The sequence below is a fragment of the Eulemur rufifrons genome, chromosome 7, assembly GCF_041146395.1.
Source record: "Eulemur rufifrons isolate Redbay chromosome 7, OSU_ERuf_1, whole genome shotgun sequence".
In the NCBI taxonomy this organism is placed as follows: domain Eukaryota; kingdom Metazoa; phylum Chordata; class Mammalia; order Primates; family Lemuridae; genus Eulemur; species Eulemur rufifrons.
The window spans coordinates 168,007,604-168,026,144 of NC_090989.1; the positions used below are offsets into that span (position 1 = coordinate 168,007,604).

General features: G+C 39.8%; 1 protein-coding gene and 1 pseudogene across 9 annotated transcripts in view; one reads left to right on the top strand and one right to left on the bottom strand.

Moving 5' to 3' along the window:
* The window catches only part of CADPS (calcium dependent secretion activator), a 454,766-nt gene that overhangs the window by 382,463 nt on the left and 53,762 nt on the right, over positions 1 to 18,541 (bottom strand). The gene's annotated exons all lie outside the window — the stretch shown is intronic.
* Positions 12,202 to 12,294, top strand: LOC138388886 (U6 spliceosomal RNA; annotated as a pseudogene).

Consider the following 18,541-nt stretch of genomic DNA (forward strand, 5'->3'; position numbering starts at 1 on the left):
GGTGGCAGGCTAGGGTAGGCAGTAAGGGTGGAGTCAAGAGAGTTAAATGGATCTTGGTTTAAGTCCTGGTTTCATCACCTACTAGCTCTGTGACTAACTTGAGCCTCAATTTCCTCCTCTGTAAAATGGGAATTATATCACAAACTTCAAAGGGTTACTGAGGTTTAATTAAAAGACAGTAGTTAAATGTGTGTCTATAAAATAAGAAAGAACAAATGATCTACTCAGTAAATGCTATTGATGCATGAATTTTTGGCAGATGCAAGGCTGAATTAGAGAAAAAGTTCCTGCCCCACAACTGCCCTTTGGCTTTGTGACTTTGGCTTACTCTGAAAGATTAAAAAAGAAATAAGCACATAGAATTTATATGTATTTGCCACAGGGATAATGTTAAAGATATTGTCTCCTTTATTTCTCAGTGAGACCTCAATGAAGACCTGAACAAAATACTTCTTTCATGCCTAAGTTCCCAGATGATCTTATCTTGCCTTGAGGCATTTCTGTGCTTTTGTACATGAGCAATATCAATCATATAACTTTCCTGTTTTGCTCTGGCCACCAGGAAGCTCTAAATATAATCTGTGACTCAATGTTTAAAATCTAGCAGTTCCAATTTCATAATGTTAATCATAATAATGGTAGCTACCAATTATTTATCACCAATAATGTGCCATGTATTGTTCATAAATCATCTCTACTCTTCACCTTGATCCTATGAAGTTGCTGTCATCACACCATTTTACAGATAAGAAAACAGGCTTAGAAAAATGAAGCATATTTATTCAGCGTAACACATGAGGCAAAGCTGAGATTTGACTCTGGGTAGTCCTGACCTGAAAATTTTTGTTCTTTCCACAGGTCACTTCCAAAGATTTTTTTTTTTTTCCCCCTTAATTTTTGTAATTTTTTAATTTTAATTTTTTAAATTTCAGCATATTACGGGTGTACAAATGTTTAGGTTATATATATTGCCGTTGCCCCACCCAAGTCAGAGCTTCAAGCATGTCCATGCCCCAGACTTCCAAAGTTTTAATCATTGAGTCTGTTTAGATTTCCCAGAATTCTGGTTTTTCCTCTTTATAATTATTTATTATATTGGACACAATCCTGCAGACATCACTCTTCCATCTCACTTTTCTCCAGTTAAAACATTGTTTTATGGATTCTATCCCGTGAGGTCGTTGTGAAGTCAAAGATTCAGATTAGCAAATTTGCCTTCCAAAGCTGACCTACACAGCAAAAGTCTGTTCTGTGTAAGCAAGTAATACGTATTAGTGGAAATCAAACATGATTAAACCACAGGACACATAAGCTCAAGCCAAATTTTGACTATAACCTAATAGTATGCAGTGTGGACAGCACCCAGGGATGCCAAATGAAAACACACATGCCACATGTACATACACACACAAACCTATGTATCTGTAAAACACGTTCTCTTGGGCTTGAGATATTGTTTGAAAACTCTGTATTTACAAAGCCAGCTTGTCTGCTGGCCGTTTGCACACGCTGTACTTCCTGCCTGGAATGCTTTCCTTGTCCCCATTTTCTTTACCTAATTCACTTCTACTCATTCTTTAAATGTCTGACCAGCCTTCACGTTCACCCCACTCCAAGACTAGGTCAGACCCTGACGAGTCTTCCTCTTCAAAGTGACAGACACTCAATACATTTTCATTGAATGCGTCAGTGAATCTTTGGCTGATGGACTTTGATGGGGGTGGATTCAGAGACCCTGGGTGAAGGAAGTTGTTTTGAAATGGAAAGGAATGGCATCCCAGGTGTTGAATGAACTGAGTGTATAAACACACACTGACGGGACACTTATTAAGTGGACGCCATAATGCTAGACACCTTCACACTTTTTCAAACCAAGAATCTGAAGCTAGTTCCCTATGGTGCATCATCTTTTCCAAGGGTCTCTAAGCAAGTCACAGCCACCCTTCTTGCTCCTGCATTCTCTGGTCTGGTCCAGAGTGCTGACCCAAGGAAAGCAGGCACTCCTCTGTGTCTCCAAACTACGTCATCACCAGCAATACCCCTGCACTGCTCAGAGGCACTGATTCTCAGACTCAGAGGTAGCACTGCCTGAGGGTCGCCTGGTAATGCTGAGTGAGCTTCTGAGATGAGCAAGAAGGATGCTCAGGAATGGAGGGGCTATGAGGTATGGAGCACTGGCCTCATCTACGTTTTGTCTCCTCTTAGCACACCTCCCTTCTTCAGCCTTCAAGATCTGTTTTAATGCTTAGGAATGCTGAGCCGCACAACTCCACATCACTACTGTTGCTGGGTGATTTACTGAGTGGCCAGGCCCACAGGGTCCAGTATCCACTAGCTGGGGATGGAGGGAACCATTGCTCTGAGGTGGCTGACCCTTGTGAACACAGAGAAGGCTTAGACAAGGGCCGATAAGGCATCAATGTCCGGGCATTACTAGATGATGGGATTTGAGATGCTTGCTTTCTTTTTTTTTTAATTTCTATATATAGCAGAGGTTCTCAACCAGGGATGATTTTGCTCGCCTGTCCCCAAGGGCTATTTGGCAAAGTCTGGACATTTTTTTAGTTGTCACAGCTGGGGGGAGGCTGCTCCTGGCATCTAGTGGGTAGAGGGCCGTGTTGCTGCTAAACAATTCACAATGAACACAACAGCGGAAGTTCCACATGTAAATAGTGGTAAGATTGAAAAACCCTGATATATAGCTCTGTGACCTTGGGTCTCTTAACCTCCACGTGCCTCCCTTTTCTCATCTGCAAAAGTGAGTATAATAACAGTTCTTATCTCACAAGGTAGATGTGAGTGTTTGATGAGTTACTATATGTCAAGGGCTCTTACCCCATAGAAAAGGCAACTAAATGTTAACAAATATTATTAAGTCACAGTCTAGCTTAAAAATCCTCCCATTTCCCCACTGCTTTCAAAATAAACTTCAAGCTCTTCTCCTGATAATCTGGTCCTATACTCTCTCACCTCATTCACCAATTTCTAGTCCCTGAACATAACCAATTCTGTCCTGCCTTGGGGACTTTGCACATGCTGGTCCTTCTCCCCAGAGGGCCTGTCCCCCACCTTTCACTTGGAAAGCCCCTTCTCTTTATTCTAGCCTCACCAGAAATGTCACTGCCTCCAAGAGACTTTGCCTGACCACATTGCCTAAGTAGGACTCTGATTTTATGTTCTGTCATGGCTCTCTGGTTCTTGTACCACCCTGGTCACAATCAGGACTTAGTGATTTGTTTGCTTACTTGATGAATGTCCCCATTCCCCAGTTGATTGTATGCTCCACGAGGACAGTCACCATTATGTCTGTACTACCTAAGCCTAGGACAGCAATAACTACTTGACAAATGAATGAATGAACTGGAGAGCTGGGAAAGCCACTCTTCTTTTGTGGTAGGAGAAAACGGAACAGATGGTGAGGACCCAGAGCCGTCCTGAGGTCAAGGGCATTCTGCTTTAATAACTTCAACTTTCTTAAGGAAAACAGCTCTCAAGGCGCAACAACTCTAGGGTAGAATGGGACTAAGTTGGGCATAGAGAAGAGTGACTACGAAAGGAAAAACACATTCAAACTATGTTGAAGAGCAGCCTTCATTGAAATTAATGTTTAATTCCACTGACCTACGTTAGCCTCACTAGATTTACAAGTTTGTTTGTGGCTTTTGTTTCTCTTGGAAAGAGTCTCACCAGAGATTACAGCAGCAGAAATAACAATGTGTTCCCATACATTGCTCTGCTGGTGATTTGAAATGCCCCTAGAAACAGCTCCGTATTGTTGCCTTGCAAATTATAACATGTATTTCACAGAAGTGCTTTAATATTGGGTAGCTATAGCTCAGATCACAACATGTCAGAGTGATTTCTATTTTTTCCTTATTTATTTACATATTTCCTTTAAATAGTGAAAGGGCAAAGTCACACAGTGTTGATGTGCTATATACATGATATGTCCTCCCCTTTTTATGGGAGGAGAAGGACAAAAATCTCAAATTCACTGAGAGTGAACAAAGGACAAGTAATCATGGGTCTTAAGAACTAGTATCAAGAAACGCAGAGGCCCCAGGATGGAAATACAGAGATGAAGTCAGTACCGAGGAGGGTTTCTCAGCCTTGGCACCATTGACATTTTGGATCAGATGATTTTTTGTTGTGGGGAGCTATCCTAGCATTTTAGGCTGTTTAGTAGGAATCGTGGCTTCTACCCACTAAATGCCAGTAGAACTCTGTTACAACCAGAAATACCTCCTGATACTGCAGAATGTTCCCTGGAGTGGGGCAGGGATGAGGGTCAACATTGCCCCTCGTTGAGAATCACTGGTATTGACGATACATTTGCTAACATTTCTTTAGCATTTCCTTTTGTGCCAGGTGTACTATATACGTCCTCTCAGTTGCTCCTCAAAAGCAAGCTATGAAGTAGGTCTTTATCTCCCTTTCTCTGAGGAAGAGACTGAGGCTGAGTCATTTAGTAACTGCCTTCGATCACCCCATTAGGCAGAGGTAAAGGCATGGTTCACTCTGGGGTTGGTCTGATTTCAAACCTTACGTCTAAACTACTATGCTGTTAGGTAGAATTTTTCTAAATTGACATTTAATGATGAGTCTTCTATAGCTTATGAACTGCCCTCAATCAGTTTTCTTTTCCTTTTGCAAACATTTACCAGCACCAATTATACATGCAAAGCAGCTGTATTAATTGACTGGGCTGGAGAAGCTCTGCTGTCTACACTCTGTTTACTTCCCCAGATCCACTCTTCTCCTCCCTGCTCTGTGTTCAGGAATGTCGATTTCCATACAATCTCTTAACCAGCTTCCTTGCCAGCTGCTTTTCTTTTGAGCTCAGCCAAGGAGAGGCACCAGCAGGAGATCAGAGGGTGCGAAGAGAGACAGGTTGGAGTATTTATTCTACTGGCTCCCTTCCTGCCAGATAGCAGTTAAGCATTTTCTCTAAATCCACAGCCCTCATTGGGTGGCTTCTCTTTGGGCTCCAGGCTCTCACTAGTAACCTCCTTCCCGGCCTCTGCATGCTAAGAGCACTATGGGCTCCCTTGTGTTGCCAGCCCAAGGTGCTTCTCTGTCTCTTATGGGTTTCTCTTACTCTGCCCAGAATTCTTTAAATAATTCCTTCATCACACACCCCTCAATTACCCGGTCTGGGTGAGCCAGCTGTTTTCTGCCAGCTGTTTTCTGCTATGATTAATAAGAAGAATGAAATTAATAAAGGATTAGAGCCTAACTCTTGCCTTGGAAAATTTTCAACCTAATTGGTGGAACGAATCATTAAAGACCAAACAGCTAGCCAATTACATTGTGTGTACAGAAAATGTACACTATACGAATAGTATTAATAGTAGCAATAGTAAAGACTACAATCTTTATTATTCCTTGATAGTAATCCTTGAGCATCTACTTTACACCAGTGCATTTTAAGTTTTCCTCTCACTTAATCCTGACAATAACCCTCTGAGGTGTGTGTTAATGGTCTCATTTATGGTTGACGAAATAGATTAGGTAACTTGTTTAAAGACATATAGCTAGTAACTGTCAGAGCCTGTTACTGAATTTAGTGATCAAAGTGGAGTTGACTTCAATTGCAACCAAATGTGATTTAAAAAAAGAAAAGCATAAGAACAAACAAGTATTTTAGAGAGAATTGTTTCCAGTTGAAAAGGCACTAATTCAGATGACATTAATTCAGAAATTGTCCTTGCTCAGGCAAGGAATCTGCAACTTTTCCTGAATAAGATGCTGAAGTAATTATTTCTTCTCTAACATTTACAGCCTTGATTGAGACAGTGAAGGCTGCAGTCCAAAAGCGATCACTTTTTCAAATACCAAGGGCTTTGAAAGTAAGGATTTCTTCAATAGGCCTTTATTTCTGGAATAGCAATTAATTCTTTCATTTTAGAGACAGTTCATGTTCATGTAATATTATTGCATAAAATGGGTTGACCAGGCAATAAGACCTTTTGACTCTAGGGTTGGACCCTGCCCTCTCGATGCAACAAATGTTTTGATTACAAACATTGCTCAGACTTAAATCAACACTGAAGAATCTTCATCAAGGCAGTTGTTTCTAGGGCAAATGTCATTAAGCCAATTTAATTATTTAATCAAATTTCTATCCAGCACAATTGAATCACTTCCAACTTTTCCATTTTCATTTCTATTTTATCAAAATTATTTTCATGGGGGGAGCTCATTTCTTTTGAAAAACTTTAATAAATATTTGCTTCATCTATCAGTTTTTATTCATGATGATGTCAAAGACTTTTTGCCATGGTAAATTTTCTCATTGGCCATTATTTCCACTAAGGCTCATTTTCCTGGGTCAACTGTTGCATATCTAAACTTGGTCAAGAAATGTTATTTCCCATCAATTTTTAGGCAATATCAACTTTTACCATGTGCAGTTTTAGGTATCCTCACTTTCATTCCATGCTGAATATATCTGAATATATTTCTAAGTAGAATAAAAATCATACATGAGATAAAATATTGAGAGCCGCATGAAAACATTGGGGGGAAAGTTTTTTGAGAGTCAGATTGTCAAAATAAGTGAGAGTTGTAGAAGTGAAGAGGCAAAGACAGAAGAGAAAGAGTAAAAGCAGAGAAAGGGAGAGAGAGCCTGAAGAGCTCCTGGTTACCAATTCTCAAAGTCTGCAGGGTCAGAAGTGGGGTCAAAAAGTCCTGCTTCAGGCCTGGGATGACTGCTATTGGCAACATCATTCTTCATTTTACTTAGCAGCACACAGTCATGCCTTATTTGGTATAACTTCTCTTAGATTCCAAAGCACCACACTCTCCTGGTTTTCTCCTAACTCCTGGTCTTCCTTCCCAGCATCCATTGTTTATTCCTCCTCTTCTGTTTAATGTCAAATGCTGGGGGTAGAGGGCCAGGGCTGTGTCCTGGTTCTCCTTTTGTCAATCTCCTTTCTCTCCATAGGTGTTAGCATCCAATCCAGTGCCTTTCAGTGCCACCTCCTATGCAAATGACAAAACTTTGTCTCTACCCTCAACCTTCCACTAAGCTCTAGACTCAAAGATCCAATGCCAATGCACACCTCTACCTGGATGGTGGTGTGCAACATGCATCTCAAACCTAACACAGCCCGAACAACATTCTGGACTTTCCCATCCCAAACCTCTTCCTCCCCCCATCTTGATAACCATACCACTATGTGCTCGATTGCACAAACCAAAAAAATGTTGATTTCTCTTTTCTTTTCTTTCTCCCTCATTTAATCCATTGTCAAACTCTGTTGAGTCTATCAGCAAATACAGATTGGATGCATCTACGTCTTCCCATCTGTCCCACTGCCACGTGAGTCCTTGCCCCCTTCTCCTCTTGCAAATCTACTGCCTTGTTCCCCTGTTGATATCCCAGCTCCCACACTTGCTTCTCATACTTCCCACATGTCAGTGATCTTTAAAAAAAAAGAAAAATCAAATCATGTTGCTCCTCCTATCTAAAATTTCCCATCACTTCCCATCACTTAGAACAACATTCAAACTGCTCCCTCTGGCTCAAAAATACCCACGAGATCAACCCCCTGACTGTCTCAGTGATGTTATTACTCTTGCCCTCTTTCATGTTTCAGCAACACAAACCTTCTTTCTTTTCTTCAAACAAGCCTATCGCAGAGTTTGTCCTATCTGAGAGTTTTTCACTGCACTAACCATTTCTTATGCCTGGAATACTCAATTCCTCTTAGCTCCATGCAACTGTCTCCTTTTATCGTTCAGGTTTCAGCTTTAATGTCACCACCCTCAACTGTCCCATCTAAAGAAGCCCCCAGGAACTGTCTATCCCATCACCCAGCTTTAATATTGTGCAGAGAACTTACCACTCTCTCATATCTTTCTTGTTAATTACTTGAACTGTCTTCTGTCTTATCCCACTTGAACATCATCAGGTCATGAGAGGAGAGATAAGGCCTGTCTTGCCTACTGCTGTATTCCCATCACCTGGCACAGTGTCTGCCATCTAGGAGATGACGCATAGTATCCATGAAATGAGTGAGTGGGTGATAATGCCACACACACATCAGAATATAAAGACATTATGGGTGTTTCTTTAATAGACCTTCACCCCCATCTTTCTGAACACACACAATTAATTATACCTTAGCATGAAACATTACTTTATAATTTTGCTACAGTTGCCACACTATAGCCATATCAGCCACAAATAATCTTTGAACGCTAGAATTATTTTCAGGTGGTCCTTATTGGCTTGTGTATTTTATGAATCTAATTGCAACCACACACCTGAGTGCAATTTCTAACTCTGTTGCTAAGGAGCTGTGTGATACTGGCCAGGCCACTAACCTCCAGGGGCTTCTGTTTTCTAATCTGTGAAATGATCTCCTCTAAGATCCCTTCCAGTTTTAAACAGACAGTGAAGAGTTGTAGTCAAAAGCGTGCGTTTGGGGGCCAGATGGGTCTGAACTTATACCATTTTCTGTCTAGGAGACCACGGACAAGTTTCTTGACCTCTCTGGGCATCAGTTTCTCCTCTAAAAAATGAGGATGAAAATACTATCTACAGTCAAATAACTGAGTGCTTTTATTCACACATAAGCACCCAATATAACTAACTACCAGTTAGTGGTAGTGGTCATATTATTATTATTACTACTGATATCATTAATACCATCATCATCATTCATGAGATTCAGTTACTAGGAAGCAGCTTCTCAAATACATGTCTACTATATATTAAATCTTTGGGGAAATTTCTGATCAGTATCTGATTAACTTCTTTATTACTATAATTGGTTCTTACCAATGGTCTGTTGCTTGTTCTTTCCCAGAGCTTGACTTTCTGATAATCAAGGAGAGAACAAAATGATGACTGCCATTATTCAGTTAAATTACAGATCTGGAGCAGAAATAGTCTGTGTATACTAAGTGACAGAAAGTTGAATAACTGTACCCTGAAACCACAGCCTCACTCCTGAGGGTCTTTGTTCCCTGTGAGCTTCCTGTTCTGAATGTTGCACTGCCAGTTCTTAGATTCTCTACTCCCCGTTCTTAAGTGGAAATGCTGCTCAGTGGGGCGGCCGTGGGGACTCAGGGCTCCTTTGTGTGTTGGTGCCTAGCACGGAACTGTGCAGAGAGGGGCTTAGTGCAGCCGAGCTTCCTTCTCCCCTTCCCATCCAAATCAAAGAAATTGCTGGTGACCGTGGGGGAACAAACCCCAAATTGGGGAATAGTACTTTATGTAACCAGACTCTGTTTATAAATCAGCCCTTCCTAACCTGGGACCCATGAAATTGTAGTAAAATGGTTTAGATACAAATACATGCAACTTCTTTTGGGTGGGTGGGGAGAGACAGGGAGCAGGTTTCAGCTGTCATCAAATTTTCATGGAGGTTGATGCACCAACAAAAGCTGAGTCAGTGATGTAAATTGCATAAAGGGTTGGATGTAGAGCGCATTTGAATAAATCAAACCAAATGCCCCGCAATCTTGTTAATATTTAACTCATATTCAATATTAGTTCGATCAGTTCGAGCGGCCTAACAGTCTTACCTAATTATTGCTCTCTCCTCTTCTGCACATCCCACCCATTCCTCCCACCAGTCAATCTCATAAAAAATCTGTAAACCAACACTCTCCTGCACTCCGTCCTCGCTGAGCATTGCATAATCACCGCTAGGGTAATCTGCTTGGCATTTCCATCTCTCAGAAGTACACACCGTCCACACTAGAGAGAAAATGAGTGCATTTGGCGCTATGGATTTACATCTGTTGTTTTAAAATAATCACAAAAACCAACATTTGTAGATTAAGGGATGTGGCACGTGACTGTCAAAAGCCCTGAATTACAAAGGCTTATGTCAATCCTACCCCATCCTTCAAAGCCCAGCTTAAGGCCCACCCAACTCTTCCTACAGCATTCTCCAGTGGCCACGTCTCTTCCTTCTCTGACAGGCTGCCACCTAATGTTTTGCCCTGGCAAGTGAACAATAGCATCAATATTGTAATTGGCAATTCATGATTCTTTCAAACATGCCAAAGGCTGGTGTTTACTAAATGCTCTTCAGTTGATTTTTGTTGGAAGTATCTTTCTTCCCAAAATGAGGACATGAATTATCTCTGAATGTTGTAATTTAAGCAAATTAATTTATAACCTTAAAAAATCTAAAAGGACATTATGTTGGAATTTGAATTAAACTTTACATATGCTAACATTTATTTTTCTTCAAAGTTTTAAAACTTTTCATCTACCTAAATGTTCTCCAATGGCTTAAGTATCTTAAATACATATCTACCTATACTTCCTTCTAAAGATTAAATATATGTTCATCCTGTGTAATAGTATATATAAAATCACAATAGTATATGTAAAATCAAATTTATGTTAAAAAGATTTTCATTCGTAGGCAAAATATTTACATAGTAATGTCAAGTGAAAAAGGCAAGATACATAATCATATATGGTATGACCTCAACCATGAAAAATATCCAAAAACAATTGGAAGGAAATATAAACAATATTAACATATAGTATTTATTTTGGGTGGTGGAAATAGAAATGATTTTAAACTTCTTTTTATATGCTTTTCTGCATACATACATTTTATACAATGAGCATAATTTTACTGTGTAATCAGGCAAATGTCACTTTTTAAAAGCCCTTTTGCCTTTATACATAAGTTGGCCTTCAACTGTGAGAGGATGTTGTTCAAATTGTCTGGCTAGCATGCCCAAGGTTAATCAGCTAGTGAGAACCAGAGCTGAAGTTTGAACCTAGAAACTGTCACTGTTTAGAAACTAATCCTTCCTGCTAGAAAATGAGTTAACAAAAAAGCCGTCTTAGAGTCATGTAGCTTTCTTTACATGTGCGTGCAATCTCATTTTAGAGGCAGCAGAGAAAACTGGCATGTGGTGTTTCAGGCCACACGTGCTGTCTAGATGGCGCCATAGGTGTTGTGCAAGTCACTCACAGGAGCAATTCAGTGGCTCAGAATGCACCTTCTCCATCATCTGAAAGACCATACACAAGCTCTTTTAGGAAGATGTCGGCCCCCTTTCTAAACTGCAGGAGGGTGAGTGGATCCTCCATGGCTCCATTTCAGAGAGCATTAGACCAGGGGCGTGGCTCTGCAGGGAACTGATTCACGTATGTGTGTGTAAGTCGCTTCTAGTTAGTGACCCTCTTCATCCTCTGATTCCCAGTAGAAACTCAATGGGCTCATTTCTGGGAGTGAGGGGAAGCACAGGCATCGAAGGGTGCTTGTGAAAAGTGCCTGAAGTTGGTCACACTCCATGATGCCACCTGCTTCCCCCCAGGGTCCCCACTTGCCACATACCCACTTTCTTTTCCTTTCTCTTTCTACCATTTGACTCTAAGCTCCTTTCTAGCAGAGGCTGTGCTTTGTTTACCACCAAATCTTGCATGCTTGCCTTATTGAAGCACACAAGCACATCGTAGAAGCTTAATAAATTTTTATTGAATTAATGAACAAATGAATGAAACATGTGGGGCCTTTCTCTTCAATGACCACATAACATGTCTTTTATCTCTGCACACAATTGGTACTTGCTCTATTAACACATTAACTGCCATGTGAGTTGTATTTAACTCACGCTAGTTTTGAGCCCGGAGGCACATGAAGCATATGCAACTCACACGTCTCTTCACCTTGGGAGCCACAAGAACTATTTTTCAAGTTCCATGTAAGTCATTCACAGAAAACAATAACAAATTTTTCGTTAAATTGGAAAGGATCATTTTGTTTTTGAAGTTTTTATTCTATTTTTATAATAAAACACTGTGGCCCCAAGGAAAAAGTTTTTTTTTTTCCTAGTGTGGCAGTCAAGGTGTTAATCTTATGATCAAAGCTTTGAAACAAAGCAAAACAGAGTTGCAACAGCACTAAACCTACCTATGCCCTCAAATCTGTGGGTAGATTTGGAAAGTAAGCACTTATAGTATGTCATCGGAAAAACTTATTTCCCCCGTCCTGTCAAACTCATCGTTTTCTGGGCCAAACCACCAGTCTCTGAAAGGTGATGTGAAGATCTAAAAACATAATATATAATTTCACATTTTTTATAGCTGCCTTAATAAAGTAAAAAGAAATAAATGAAATTAATTTTAATAATATATTTAACCCAAAAGATCCACAATATTACCATTTAAAAATATAATCATGTAAGTGCTCATTTCAGCAAAATATAATCATGTAAGTGTTCATTTCAGCAGCACAGATACTAAAATTGGAATTAGCATGGTCCCTGTGCAAGAATGACACACAAATTTGTGAAACACTCCATATTTTAAAAGATGTTCAAAAGTTATTCATGTGATATTTTAACTTTTCTGTATACCATTCTTCTAAATCTGTGTGCATCACTTGCATAGCACATCTCAGCATGCGTTTATAACTTTCCAAATGTCTAATCAAATCTCAGGAAGACATTACACTGTGAGAGAACCTGAATTATTGTGGTACTTAAACCAAGTCCTTTAAAACTGGCAAGCCCTGTTCTGAAAATGCAACATGAACTTGTAACTGCAAGAGCATATTTCAAATGCAGCTGGGCTACACCGTCTGTGCTGTGCCATCATTAGAAATTATCTCCATGAAACTTAATTGTTGAGCACAGGGCATACCCACTCTCTTCCTTTTTTGACTGTTTTCATTACTTTAAAGATCAAAGCAATTAGTCAGTGATGTGAATCACTAAGCAAATCTTAATGTTTTAAAAGTTAACTCAACTTTGAGGGTTCTGCAGAGACACAAACTTCACAAGAGTTTTGCTTGACTTCTGTCTTCTTTTTGTCTCCTCTCTTAGCAGAGTTGGTCAACCCTTTTGAAATTACTCTATCCTTCTCTTTAAACGGATAAATCTTTTTTAAAAAACAAATTTCTGTTTATTTTGTGAGACTACAGTTCTTAAGTGGAGATAAAATATGTAGGTAGATATTCACAAGCAGATATGAACATGATTGATCATGGCTGCTACGCAAATTGTAATAGCCTTGTGCCGGAAACAACTGAAAGGTCCATCAGCAAAAAGAAAGGTGAAAAATTCTGTTACAGTCAATGACATTTTACACAGAAGGAAAATCAACTACTGCTACATACAACAAAATGGATGAAACTCACAAATTAGTGAGAGAAGAGGCCAGACACAGAGACATCACACTATGTCATTTATGTAACGTTCAAAACAGGCAGAACTAATCTATGGTGTTAAGGCAGCATGGTGACCCTTGATGAGGGGAAGTGACTGAGGGGACAGGAGGGATCTCCTGGTGTGCAGGTAACATCCTGTTCCTTGATCTGGGTGTAGATTACACAGGCGTGCACACATAGAATTCGTACAGTTTCTACATGTATGTCCTTAGTACTACAATACCATTTACATAAAAATAACTGAATACATGAGAAATTTTGAAGCTTGGTATCAAACACTCTTGCCTTATGTGTTTCTTTTAAAGATTGGTCACGTTATGCTGCTTCCTGTTTCTTTTTGAATTTCTAACTAAACTGAGATAAAACAACGAATAGGGCTTTAAAGTAAAAGGCATGTTTTTCTCTAAGTCTGTGTCTTTCTTTCTTTCTCCTTCTCTTCTCCCACCTCCCTCCTCCCACCTCCCTTCTCCCTCCACCCCCAGGTCCAAGCCCTCTCTTCTTCAAATGAGCAAATTCACCAAAACAAAACAAAACAAAAAACACCAAAAAGGTAAAGACTAGCCATAATTAAATTTTTCTGATTGAATTAGAACAGCTATGGAGTATCTCTGAAACCTTCAAATTAATCTTTTCTTTTCATGATGATATGAGGAAGTTGAATAGTTAAAATATTTATTGTCAATTGCTCATTTCATTTCTCAGTTTGAGCTGGAAGAGAGATCGATTTTTCTCCCTTGGGGAGTGACTGTGGGGGATGGATATATTTTTATAAAGCTTTAAACTAACAATTGCATGATAGATTCTCTGACCTTCTCTTGCTATGAATACTTAGCATATTTATAAGAAATATAGGTGTGCCCAAAAGGAAGAAAATGTGTTATGTATACCAAAGCCTATATGTGATGGGGAAAAAAAATCCTTTTCCATTTAAATATCCCTGGACCAGTGCCTCTTTAGGAAAAGGTTAAGCTAACTGCAGGCTTTGGATGCTGTCCCCAAGGAACAGATGACTTTCTGGGCTTAGAACTTATCTCCCGCTTTCCACTGCTACTGATCCTCAAATACATTTGTTTACAAAGGTGAGTATGTTATTAGTCTCTGCCTTTCAGTAAGGTAACTTGTGTTAAAATGATTTCATTTCAAAGCATCATACGGCAATTATAGGAGAGGACTTAAAAAAAATCCTTTTGCAGCTTGGGACAACCATTTAGAGCAAACATATTACTCCAGGGTGAGAAAATGGAAGAAATTTCCCTTTGATGATGACTTAAAAAAAAAATTAAAATGTAAAAACCAGCATGGCTACTTGAAACCTTCCCAGCACAGCTAAAGATGACCTCATGGCCTTTGCAGAAACCTACCTTAATGCAGAATTATATGTTATGGATTTAGAAAGCCTCACATTTTTCACAGGAGAGTTTTAAAAATGCAGTTTCTCCTGGAGTAAACCAAACAGAGCTGACACATAGTCATCACTCTTTTCACATTTCAGCATCTTGTGCTAATCCCCCAGTTCTCAAATCTCCACGGTCCGAAGTGTCAAAGGTAACAGAAATCTACTAGTGACCCAGAAGCCGAGTGGAAACCCAGGTATTCCTCCACCTTATCAAAATGTTCCACCCAGAGTTGCGAATGAAGTGAAGAATCTCGTTGGAACTTTTCTTAACTTTTCTCAACCTCAGCCTAGAGGTAATAACATAAAATGGTCCAAGGCCAGGAAGTACAAGCAAAGTCAAGTAATGTCCCTAGATCAAATGTCATGTGGAGTCTCTAAGGATTTGAACACCTTCCTTCCCTAGATTTTAAAACAACTCCTCTCCGTTACGTGGAGAATCAAATGTTGACTGATGAACCTTTCCTTTCTAAACATTGGGATAATAGAATATTTGATAGGCACTGCACCATTTGTTTGAGTTTGCTCTCTGGCTAACTTCCGAACCTAATATCTTGAAAGGTCAAATACACAGTATTAAGAAAGGTACATTCTTGCTGGGGGATGCTGGCCATCATAAATCAACCGCAGCACATTCTCCTAAGGAACAGGGAAGGGTCTCTGCATGACCCTTCAGGAAGCCACACCAAACTGCATTTTCATATGACATGCAATCGACATGCCATCTTTGAATTGCCTTATTAAGGCAGCAGGGCTCCCTGGGAAAGAGAAATAATCTTTCTGCACATTTTTGGTTGTCTAAGTTTATAGAAACTTTTTGGTTCTTTGAATATGCTGATTTTTTAGCCCTTTAACCCCCTAGAACCACGAACCATGGGTCAAAACAACAAGAGAAAATATCCAGAGTTTATTAAATCATTCAATGGAATTCTTTGTTTCATCTCTTCTTTCAAGGATAAATAGGATAGATAGAGATCCTAAAGTAGGTAGCTTATTCAGTATACTCTGTAAATCAGTACAAAAGTTCAAGGAATTATCTAGTGGAAGCCAACATTTTGGGTCAGGAAGGTTGTCTGCTAGATAAATTGGTATAACGTGAACATCAACACAAGGTTCAAGTAGTTTCCAAATGAATTTTACTTAGAAAAAGAATGCAAATTGCATGTGAGCTTCCAAGTTCAAATGTTCCATTACCACATTTCCCTCTGAGGGAGGAGAAATGGGATGTGGTTTAGGATACTGCTACAAATCAACTCAAGGGCCCATTAATAACTATAGCAATACCTTGTGTGCAACCCACACACACTTGGTTTAAGTGACTGAGTCCAACCCTAGGAATTTTCTAGTTGAAGCTTGACATTAAAATTCAGTGCCAAGTCCAGAGTGAGAAGGAATCCTCCCACTGGGAATAGCTTTTCCAATGTTTTCCTTGACAATTTAATCACCAGGCAAGACTTTGGATGGGAAAATTTCAAGTTATGACTGCCAAGTACAGCTGAAGTCTTAGCAAACTGCCATCAGACCCATTAAGACAGTGGTCCTTAAACTTGTCTGTACATCAGAGTCCTGGAGGGACCCTACTAAACCTATTGTATCAAAATCTCAAGGGATACTAAGCCAGGGACAGCATTCCCCAAACTCAATAATAAAAAGCCAAACAGTCCGATTTATGAAATAAGCAAAAATCTTGAACAGACACTTCACAAAGGAAGATTCATGAATGGCTAATAAGAACATAAAAAAAAGTATTCCACGTGAAACTACCATGAGATGCCACTACATACCTATTTAAATAGCCAAAATTACAAAGACAGACAAACAGTTTTGGAAAGGATATGGAGCAACCATAACTGTCACACGTTTCTGGTGGATAGGAAAATGGTACAACCACCTCACTTTGCATAATAGTTTGGCAGATGAAAAAAAACATACCTACCCTGCAAGATAGGAGCTCCACTCGCAGCCATTTACCCAAGAGACAGGAAAACATGTGTCCACAGAAAAGCTTATATTGGAATGCGCACAGCAATTTTACATCTAAAAGCTAAAAACTGGAAACAATCCAAATGTCCATCAAAGGATAATAGAGAGACGGATTGTGTTGCAGCCATACAATGGAAAAGTATTCAGACATTACAAAGAACAAACTACTCATACACACAACATAGTTGAACCTCAAGAGCATTATTATGAGTGGGGGAAAAAACCCAAACACAAAAAAACCCCCACGATGTATGTTTCCATTTATATGAAGTTTTAGAACAGGCAAAACTAATCTTTAGTGGAAGAGATAAGAACAGTGATTGGCTGCAGGAGTGGGCGGGCAGGGATTAATTGTGAAGAGGCATGAGGGAACTTTCTAGAGTGATGGGAATGGTCTATGTTTTGAAAGAAGCAGGGGTTATGTGCACATGTGCATTTGTCAAAACTCAGTGAGCCATACACTGATTATCTGTTCATCTGAATGGATGTAAATTATCCCTCAATAAAATTAAATTGAAAAAAGTTCCCAAGCATACTTACATGTTTAAAATGTGAATCTATATTTGAAAACCACTACATCAAAGAATATATAAGAAAAGCATTGCAAAATGATTTTTATTTTATTTTTTTTGCTACAATCCCAAGATTTTGATGATGATGATATGCTCTCCACATGTTGGAGAAGCAAGGTTTGGAGCTGACACACACGACAATGTGTGTGTGTGCGTGTGTGTGTGTGTGTGTGTGTGTGGTACGGTAAAGGGTTGGTTCAGCAGGTCTGTGAGTTTAAACTCTGCATACTCCAAAGAAAGGCACAGGCCCCCTTCATCAGCTCCTGGGAGTCACCCTCTAAACTCTTGAAATATCCTGCCTGATAAGGGTGTCTTTGTTTACGGGGGGCGGGCCTTGGGCCATGCCAGATAGTTTATGCTAACTGCATGATTAACTGTGGGGTCCTTGGGCTGGAGACTGGGTGACTAAGGTCATTCAAATGAGCACTCCATCCCTGTGTAACCAATTCCCAATAAAACCCCGGATGACAAAAAAGCTTGAGCAAACTTCCCTGGTTGGCAATATTCCCTACATGTTGTCAAACATTGTTGCTAGGAGAAGTAAGCACTGTCACTCCACTGGGAGAGACAACTGAAAGTGCACCTGGTGTCCCTTGGACTCTGCCCTATGCACATTTTCCTTGGCTGATTTTAATGTGTATCTTTTCTGTAATAAACTGTCACCATGACTACAACAGCTTTTCTCATTTCTGTGAGTCCTTCTAGGGGATCATTGAACTGAAGGTGGTCTTGGGGATCTCACACAGACGCATACACACCCACCAGGATACAAATAAGCTGGAATGAAAGAAACAATCTTCCCCCTCCAACAGGCCCCAAGTCTGCATATATAGTGACACTTATCACTGTGTTACTGAGTATCACTGAGTTAGCCACAGGCAGAGTTCACAGACCAACTCAACTGATCAACTGATGGTGAATAAAGATGCAATGTACAACGTGACCCTGAAATTCCTTTTTCATGCTGAAAAAAAATAGTTGTTTTCTATCTCATTCAAAATATATTAATTACCATTTGTACAAGTGTATGTTGGTATGAACCTGTATTTTTAATCTGTGTTTTTCTAATAAATTACCAATGGGGCAGCAGGGGTGGGAGTAACAATAAAGGTCAATAGTGCAAATGGGAGAAAAGAGTTTTGGTGATAGCCAAATAAAAGCCCAATGCTCCTGGCCAGGCTATAATTATAGCCCCAGGAGTATAATCCTGTGTTAGGTTAGGGGAATGGAATTTTCTATGCTGGCCTCAGTCTGAAAAGGTACAGGTGGCTACCATACAGGCTGCTAAGATTGTTATAGCAGTGGAGTTACTGTGCATTTTGATAAGGGAGACCAGCACTTTCCTGAGATATTCCACAAGTACAGAAACAGACAATCTCAGCATCTTCCTTGATCTGACCTTGTCTACCTCTCCAGATTCACGAAGTATCACTCTCCTT